This window comes from Pseudophryne corroboree, chromosome 5 (genome assembly GCF_028390025.1).
Source record: "Pseudophryne corroboree isolate aPseCor3 chromosome 5, aPseCor3.hap2, whole genome shotgun sequence".
Classification (NCBI taxonomy): Eukaryota; Metazoa; Chordata; class Amphibia; order Anura; family Myobatrachidae; genus Pseudophryne; species Pseudophryne corroboree.
The window spans coordinates 398017306-398027422 of NC_086448.1; the positions used below are offsets into that span (position 1 = coordinate 398017306).

Here is a 10117-nt window from a genome sequence, read left to right on the forward strand (position 1 = left end):
ATTGTATATCACAGCAGGGGTTTCACAATTGATATATTCTCCAATGTGCCAGACCCTGTTACATTTGTCCATGTATTCAGTTGTGTTGATCATAATTGAACATGCTTTACATGTACCGCACTTATAGGATCCCTTTTTATTGTATAAGGGTTTTTTGATAGTTTCCAGGTGACTTTGGACTAACATATCTCTGAGGTTTTTTGATCTTCTCCAATTCACTGTAATATCTTCCCCCAGGATTGCTTCTAAGTCCGGATCTGTACGGAGAATTTGATAATGTTTCTGTAAGATCCCCCGAACATCCTGCCACTCCTGGCAAAAAGTACCAATGAATCTCACTTGCTCATCTTCCTTCTTTTTTATCTTGGGTATAAGTAACTGATCTCTGGTGTATATCTTAGTTTCCTGATAAGCTTTTATGACTGATCTTCTGCTGTATCCACGGGACTTGAGTCTATTACTTAACTGCTGAGCCCTCAGTTGGAAAGTGTCCTTTTCGGAGCAGTTCCTCTTCGTACTTAGGAACTCCCCTTTCGGTAATCCTTTGATTACTGATGGGTGGTGGGAGCTCTCGTGGTGTAGTATGCTGTTAGTTGCCGTTTTTTTTACGGAATAAATCTGAGGAGATGTGACCATCTTCTTCCAAGGTCAATGTGACATCAAGGAAGTTAACCCTTTTCTCATCCATTTCGTATGTCAATTTCAGATTGTAATTGTTCAAATTGAGTTTTTGTATGAACTTCTCAAATGTGGGTTTGTCACCTCCCCAGATTATGAGGAGATCATCTATATATCTCATCCACATGTAAATGTGGGTGGTATAGAGATCGTTCTCCTCACAAAAAACGATGTCCCTCTCCCACCACCCCAGGTACAGGTTAGCATACGTGGGGGCACATGTAGTACCCATCGCAGTCCCCTGCACCTGGAGGTAGAAGTCGTCGTCACAGACAAAATAATTTCTAGTCAAAACAAATCGTAAAAGTGTGATCAAAAAATTGTTGAAATCACTTGTCTGGTTCATGTTCAAAAAATATTGAACCACCTGGATCCCAAATTCATGCTTAATACTCGTGTATAAGCTCTCAACATCACAAGTTATCAGCCATGTGCCAGGATTAAATATAGCATCTTGGATCTTGCTAAGGACATCGAGAGTATCTCTTGTGTATGAGGGTAATCCCATGACATATTCCCTCAGGTGGAGGTCAAGGTATTCACTCGCCTTCTCCGTTAGACAGCACATCCCTAACACGATGGGTCTGCCTGGTGGGTTGACCTCATCTTTGTGGTTCTTGGGGAGTAGGTACAGGGTGGGTACCTTAGGATTTTCAATATATAGAAAATCAGAATCTCTTTTGGAAATGGTACCACTATCTTTTGCTCTTTGAATCATTTTGTTATAAATCTCTTGATAATCCTGTGTAGGATTAAAAGTGAGTTTTTTTGTAGGAAAGTCTATCCCTAATTGTCTCTTGATTTCCTGTGTGTATTTCTCTCGTGACCAGAGCACAACATTACCCCTTTATCAGAGGGCTTTACGATCGTGTCGTTCCATTGTTGTATTTCCTTGAAGAAAAACACTGGAAAGAAAAGGATTGTCTCTTTGTTGGCGCACTATAAGAAGGAGAATGAGTATTTAAAATTTCACTTTTAATTCCATATTGATAAAATACCTGACAATGTGAAAAATCATGAGACAAAATTACAAACATTACACAAAAATAAAATAATAGCAAATCCTACTATGTGTCTTCATTGTGTCCATATAATTTATAATGCTTGACTGTGTGCAACTATAACCAGAGCCTGGCCACAGGTAAATAACTGCTCACGTAAACCCTCATTCATTCGGGTATCTTTATTAATTCCAATTTAGAAGGAGGGGTGTAATACTGTAATCAGCAGTCCTTGTTTATTGTGGTTTAAGGCTTAATTCCATATTCATATTTGTGCATGTGTGAAAGGAACCAAATTATGTCAGCTCTAAATACAGTGATACTCAGTAGTTATTACTCAAAATCCCACAATTATGGCTCAGCCAGAGCCTGGCCACAGGTAAATAACTGCTCACATAAACCCTCATTCATTCGGGTATCTTTATTAATTCCAATTTAGAAGGAGGGGTGTAATACTGTAATCAGCAGTCCTTGCTTATTATGGTTTAAAGCTTTATTCCATATTCATATTTGTACATGTGTGAAAGAAGCCAAATTATGTCAGCTCTACATACAGTAATACTCAGTAGTTATTACTCAAAATCCCACAATTATGGCTCATATATGACTTTATCATATGATTATTAAGTTGCTGTCTTATAGCGTTGCAGTAAATCGTGATTATTGTGATACAATCCTAGAGCTGCTTCTCTGTCTATGGGTTACACTCAGTAACCTGACGAGAGTATTTATGTAGGTAATAAGGAGAGGAGAGAAAAAGGAAAAGTGACCCTTGTTGGGAGCACTCACTCTTGGAAACAATTATGATTTAGATTATGCGTAATGAGGTAGATATGAAATAATTAAAACGTAACCTTTAATTATTTTTAGATAAAATAAGAGTACACAAGAGATTATTAATGTGTTTAAAAATATGATTAAACAAAGTGAATCATAGGTTTGGAATTACGACTGTGAATATGTAGATGAAAAAATATATATAAGGCAGAAATACGGCACAAAGTGCGGCAAAACCAAACACGCCCGCCAGGTATTGATTTCTGAGGTTAGTGCAATAGCCAATGTATTGCCGTCAAAAAACCTACAACACCTGGTATTCCTTAGTGGTAAACCACCTAAGTACTGACCAGGCCCAACACCGTATTGCTTCCAAGATCGGACGAGATTGGGCATGTGCGGTGTGGTATGGTAGTAGATTTAAGGTTGATGAGGCAAAAACCTGCAGCTGGTATGCAGCTATTAAATACACCATAAGCCTGATGATCTCTTGAAAGAGAAACATATGTTTGACCGTCATTGCACCAAATTGTACCCCAAATGTATAGGTATACGGAGGTTTAAATCATATGGTCAATCAGTTTTGCCAACTGGAGCCGCCTGTATGTTGCTTTTTTTGTGCTGTGCAACATCATTCAAAATGAGTTTGTATCGTACGGTAGGGCAAAAATAGACCCTTGTTATACTGAGGACATGCCAACAAGATTAATAAGCATCAAAGCATAATGTGTTTCAAATAATGTAGTATGATTAAAGCTGAGACTGAAATGATCTAGAACATTCCACCTTCCTCCCCCTCCACCTTCACAAAAAGTATAGGGCAGGGAATGGAAATGGACCAGAAAACATATTTATCGGCTGAAAAGACAGATTAGCAGAAGTGGATAGGTAGATAGGAAATATATCTCCAGAGACACAATCTCTATTATCCACACAGAGGCTAACTAAACCATTAGAGCCTGAAGTACCAAATGCTGTCTTTGTAACAATCTTGTTGAGCTGTTATGCTTTCAATAAAGAAACAAATATGCATGTATACACAGTGTGTCCACAATGTATCAGTCAGAATTGTGACATAAATCCATACCAGATATCATTTGTGCTGTAATAGCAAGGGTATATGCTCTAGTTATTATGCCTGTGTTTGAAACCTGTGTAAAGAAACAGTGCTGATTACACAGAGATAAGAGAGTGACGACACCTGTACTGTAATTGCTACAGCCCTAAGTGGTAGCAAATTGTTCCTGATTATAGTGTGTCAGCCACATAAGGACACAGAAAGTGTCAAATATCACCATATATGTTGATAGCACCTAGAAAGCAATAGTTTTCATATACAATGAATAATGCCTTTAGTAAATGGCATAAATTTGCCGGAAAAGGACCAATGCACATAGTGTTAAATTACATCTGTGCGTGGCTGGACAGCGGGAGACGAAAAATGTGGAGGATATGGAAAAAAAATACTTATGACCGCCTGGTGTGTGTGTCCTGCTCGCTGAGTGCCGCTGACAGCTCGACTTCACGAGCTGTATATCTCTGCGGCTCGCCTGGTCTCCTCTCCTGCCGGTCTGCTGGTCACGCGAACGCGCTCACAGTGACCACGTCCACCTCCCCCAACGTACGTTTCACAGTTGCTTGTTCACGGGACATCTTAATAAAGTGAATAGAGACCTGCAGTTTAAGTGGCAACTGTTACAATGAATGTAGCAATGTTATGAAAAATATTGTTGCTATTCTGTGAGAGAGCAATAGAACAGCCACAAGAGAAAGATACAAGTGAACCACCCTGATAAATCTGGTTAGCAGAATATTCAGGCTGTGGGAAATTTTGTGTCATAAGTACACACAGCGGATAGCTGACGTGTATCTTTATGGTGGAAGCACACCTCTGATCAGGTTACTGAGTGTAACCAACAGACAGAGGAGCAGCTTTAGGATTGTACTATAGCAGGTTAACCAGGGACATCTTAATAAAGTGAATAGAGACCTGCAGTTCAAGTGGCAACTGTTACAATGAATGTAGCGATGCTATGAAAATTATTTATTGTTGCTATTTTATGAGAGCGCAATAGTACAGCCATAACAGAAAGATACCAATGAACCACCCAGATAAATCGAGTTAGCAGAATATTCAGGCTGTGGTAAATTTTGTGTCATATATAAACACAGCGGATAACTGATATTTATCCTTATGGTGGAAGCATATCTCTGATCAGGTTACTGAGTGTAACCAATAGACAGAGGAGCAGCTTCAGGATTGTATTATAGCAGGATACTACACATAATAAACAGATATGATGGTTCACTGGTGACGGCTTAATAAAGTGTATGGAAACCTGCAGTCTAAGTGACAACTGTTGTAATGAATGTGGCAAGGCTATAAAATTAATTACTGTTGCTATTTTTTGAGACACCAATAGAACAGCCACAAGTGGGAGATACAAATGAATCCCCCTGACAAATTTAGTCAGCAAAGTACTTAGGCTGTGGGAAATTCTGTGTTATAAATACACACAGCGGACAACTGACATCTATATTTATTTTTATGGTGGAAATATACCTTTGATACATAAATACTCTTGTCAGGTTACTGAGTGTAACCCATAGACAGAGAAGCAGCTCTAGGATTGTATCACAATAATCACGATTTACTGCAACGCTATAAGACAGCAACTTAATAATCATATGATAAAGTCATATATGAACCATAATTGTGGGATTTTGAGTAATAACTACTGAGTATTACTGTATGTAGAGCTGACATAATTTGGCTTCTTTCACACATGTACAAATATGAATATGGAATAAAGCTTTAAACCATAATAAGCAAGGACTGCTGATTACAGTATTACACCCCTCCTTCTAAATTGGAATTAATAAAGATACCCGAATGAATGAGGGTTTATGTGAGCAGTTATTTACCTGTGGCCAGGCTCTGGCTGAGCCATAATTGTGGGATTTTGAGTAATAACTACTGAGTATCACTGTATTTAGAGCTGACATAATTTGGTTCCTTTCACACATGCACAAATATGAATATGGAATTAAGCCTTAAACCACAATAAACAAGGACTGCTGATTACAGTATTACACCCCTCCTTCTAAATTGGAATTAATAAAGATACCCGAATGAATGAGGGTTTACGTGAGCAGTTATTTACCTGTGGCCAGGCTCTGGCTATAGTTGCACACAGTCAAGCATTATAAATTATATGGACACAATGAAGACACATAGTAGGATTTGCTATTATTTTATTTTTGTGTAATGTTTGTAATTTTGTCTCATGATTTTTCACAGTGTCAGGTATTTTATCAATATGGAATTAAAAGTGAAATTTTAAATACTCATTCTCCTTCTTATAGTGCGCCAACAAAGAGACAATCCTTTTCTTTCCAGTGTTTTTCTTCTAGCCCATTGTCTATGGCGGCACCCCCCCACATAACATTGTTAATTGATTTATAATAATAAAATTGGGGAATCATATTAGATTAATATTAGCATCATTAATTGAACAAGAGTCCAGTGCGGAGGATTTCGTTCCCTTTTCCCCTTTTCCCTGAATCTATACTTGTATTTCCTTGAGAGCCATCCTCTGTTTATTGTTGAGGTTTTGTTGGTATTTTCTCTTTCCTTTAGATACCTCTAATACTGTATATCTAGATCTTGGCTCACCAAGTCCACAAATACTTTCACAGGTGGACAGATGTGAAAGTCGGGAGAAAAGGTGGATTTTTTCTTAGGGATAATCTCTGGTTTACTTGGTACAGATTCTATTTTGAGAATCTGTTGTGTTGGCATTTCTACATCTCAAGCAGAGTAGCACCTCACCACCTAATTAAGGTGTGCAAATTAGGGCCCTTTTCCCTCTGTAACTGATGTATTCATACATTTTTGAAGGTAGGAGACACCTTCACCCTAATTTAGCACCCTGCCCCACCCACCCCTCTGATTTTAAATAGTCCAACACTCTAGCCTTTACATTTGGAATGAGCACACTGAGGTAAGACTCCTACATTTTGTTTAATATGGCAGTCCATAGTGGGGGGAATTCTCTGGGGTGCGGGGCTCCCTGTGCCTGCCGTGGCTGGGTGTCCCTGGGGCATCACAATTTAACACTATTTCATCATTCCATGGCACTTATAGTTTGTTTTATATATATGTAACACCTTCACATAATTTTCTTTTACTCCCCACATTATTCACACATGCAGCAACAGCTGCTCCTACCTCTTTAACCCTATATTTTTATCACTCCTGCGATGCCCTGGGGTTGTCTGGCTGGGTGGCTCTGGGGTGTCCTACCCACCTGACCTGAACCCCTATAGTTAGTGTTAGGGACTTACCCAATGAGAGGCTACCTTGATGCGGTGGGTAAGCTCATAGCCCTGGCCAGGAATATGCTAAGTGCTTCTGGTTACTACAGGTTGAGCTAGTATGAGATAGTGCACCTTCTACCTTTTCCCTTTGTACACCTTACTAAGTCACAAGCAGAGTAGCACCTCACTACCTAATTAAGGTGTGCAAATTAGGACCCTTTTCCCTCTGTAACTGATGTATTCATACATTTTTGAAGGTAGGAGACACCTTCACCCTAATTTAGCACCCTGCCCCACCCACCCCTCTGATTTTAAATAGTCCAACACTCCTGCCTTTACATTTGGAATGAGCACACTGAGGTAAGACTCCTACATTTTGTTTAATATGGCAGTCCATAATGGGGGGAATTCTCTGGGGTGCGGGGCTCCCTGTGCCTGCCGTGGCTGGGTGTCCCTGGGGCATCGCAATTTAACACTATTTCATCATTCCATGGCACTTATAGTTTGTTTTATATATATGTAACACCTTCACATAATTTTCTTTTACTCCTCACATTATTCACACATGCAGCAACAGCTGCTCCTATCTCTTTAACCCTATATTTTTATCACTCCTGCGATGCCCTGGGGTTGTCTGGCTGGGTGGCTCTGGGGTGTCCTGCCCCCTGGACCTGAACCCCTATAGTTAGTGTTAGGGACTTACCCAATGAGAGGCTACCTTGATGTGGTGGGTAAGCTCATAGCCCTGGCCAGGAATATGCTAAGTGCCTCTGGTTACTACAAGTTGAGCTAGTGTGAGATAGTGCACCTGCTACCTTTTCCCTTTGTACACTTTACTAAGTCTCAAGCAGAGTAGCATCTCACTACCTAATTAAGGTGTGCAAATTAGGGCCCTTTTCCCTGCTTTCAAAATTGAAATGCAATGTCATGATGGTGCTTTCTATGCTGAAATGCATGAATTGTGCTGTCTTAATGGTAATTTCAATGTTGACATGCATGGAATGTGATGTCTTAATGGTGCTTTCAAAATTGAAATGCATGTACAGTGATGTCCTAATGGGGCTTTAAATGCTTATTTGAATGGATTGTGACGTCATTATGATAATTTTAATGTTGAATTGCATGGATTGTGATGTCATGATTGTGCTTTTAATGTTAAAATTCATAGATTGTGATATAATAGTGCTTTCAGAGTTTAAATGCATGTATTGTGATGTCATAATTGTGCTTTCAGTACTGCAATGCATGGATTGTAATGTTTAATGATGCTTTCAGTGTTAAAATGCATGCATTATAATGTCTTAATGGTGCTTTCAATGTTGACATGCATGGATTGTGATGTCCTAATGGTACTTTTAAAATTGAAATGCATGGATTGTGATGTCATAATGGTGCTTTAAATGCTGAAATGCATGGATTGTGATGTCATAATGTTGATTTCAATGTTCAAATGAATGGATTGTGATGTCATAATCGTGCTTTCAGTGTTAAAATGCATGGAGTGTGATGTTATAATGGTGCTTTCAGTTTTGAATTGCATGGATTGTGATGGTGCTTCAATGTTAATATACTTGGATTGTGATGTCATATTGGTGCTTTTAATTGTTGAATTGCATGGATTATGATGTCATAAAGTTAAATCAGATGTTGAAATGCATGGATTGTGATGTGATAAGGGAGCTATCAATGTTGAGTTGCATTGATTGTGATGTCACAATGGTGTTTTCAATGTTTAACTGCATGGATTGTGATGTCATAATAGTGCAAGCAATGCCTAATTGCTTGGATTGTGATGTCATAATGGTGATTTCAATGATGAAATTCATGGACTGTGATGCCTTAATGGTGCTTTCAATTTTGAAATGCATGGATTGTTATGTCATAACAGTGCTTTCAATAGAGAAATGCATGGATTGTGATGTCATAATGGTGCTTTCAGTGCTGAAATGCATGGATTGTGATGTTTAAATGGTGCTTTCATAGTTGAAATGCATGGATTGTGATGTCATAATGGGTGCTCGCAATGTTAAAATACATGGATTGTGATGTCTTACTGGTGTTTTCAAGTTGAAATGCATGGATTGTGATGTCATGGTGGTGCTTTCAATGTCAACATTCATGGATTGTGGTATCATAATGGTGCTTTCAGAGTTTAAATGATTGTGCTTTTAATGTTAAAATTCATAGATTGTGATATAATAGTGCTTTCAGAGTTTAAATGCATGTATTGTGATGTCATAATTGTGCTTTCAGTACTGCAATGCATGGATTGTAATGTTTAATGATGCTTTCAGTGTTAAAATGCATGCATTATAATGTCTTAATGGTGCTTTCAATGTTGACATGCATGGATTGTGATGTCCTAATGGTACTTTTAAAATTGAAATGCATGGATTGTGATGTCATAATGGTGCTTTAAATGCTGAAATGCATGGATTGTGATGTCATAATGTTGATTTCAATGTTCAAATGAATGGATTGTGATGTCATAATCGTGCTTTCAGTGTTAAAATGCATGGAGTGTGATGTTATAATGGTGCTTTCAGTTTTGAATTGCATGGATTGTGATGGTGCTTCAATGTTAAAATACTTGGATTGTGATGTCATATTGGTGCTTTTAATTGTTGAATTGCATGGATTATGATGTCATAAAGTTAAATCAGATGTTGAAATGCATGGATTGTGATGTGATAAGGGAGCTATCAATGTTGAGTTGCATTGATTGTGATGTCACAATGGTGTTTTCAATGTTTAACTGCATGGATTGTGATGTCATAATAGTGCAAGCAATGCCTAATTGCATGGATTGTGATGTCATAATGGTGATTTCAATGATGAAATGCATGGACTGTGATGCCTTAATGGTGCTTTCAATTTTGAAATGCATGGATTGTTATGTCATAACAGTGCTTTCAATAGAGAAATGCATGGATTGTGATGTCATAATGGTGCTTTCAGTGCTGAAATGCATGGATTGTGATGTTTAAATGGTGCTTTCATAGTTGAAATGCATGGATTGTGATGTCATAATGGGTGCTCGCAATGTTAAAATACATGGATTGTGATGTCTTACTGGTGTTTTCAAGTTGAAATGCATGGATTGTGATGTCATGGTGGTGCTTTCAATGTCAACATTCATGGATTGTGGTATCATAATGGTGCTTTCAGAGTTTAAATGCATTTATTGAAATGTCATAATTGTACTTTCAGTGCTGCAATGCATGGATTGTGTGATTTCTTAATGGTGCTCCATGTTGAAATGCATGGACTGTGATGTCATAAAGGTGCTTTCAATGTAGAAATGCATAGATTGTGATGTCATAATCTTGCTCTCTTTGCTG

General features: G+C 38.3%; 1 pseudogene; it reads right to left on the bottom strand.

The window, feature by feature from the left end:
• Positions 1–2757: 2757 nt before the first annotated feature.
• LOC134929744 (5S ribosomal RNA) lies at positions 2758–2876 on the bottom strand (annotated as a pseudogene).
• Between the last annotated feature and the right edge of the window lie 7241 nt (positions 2877–10117).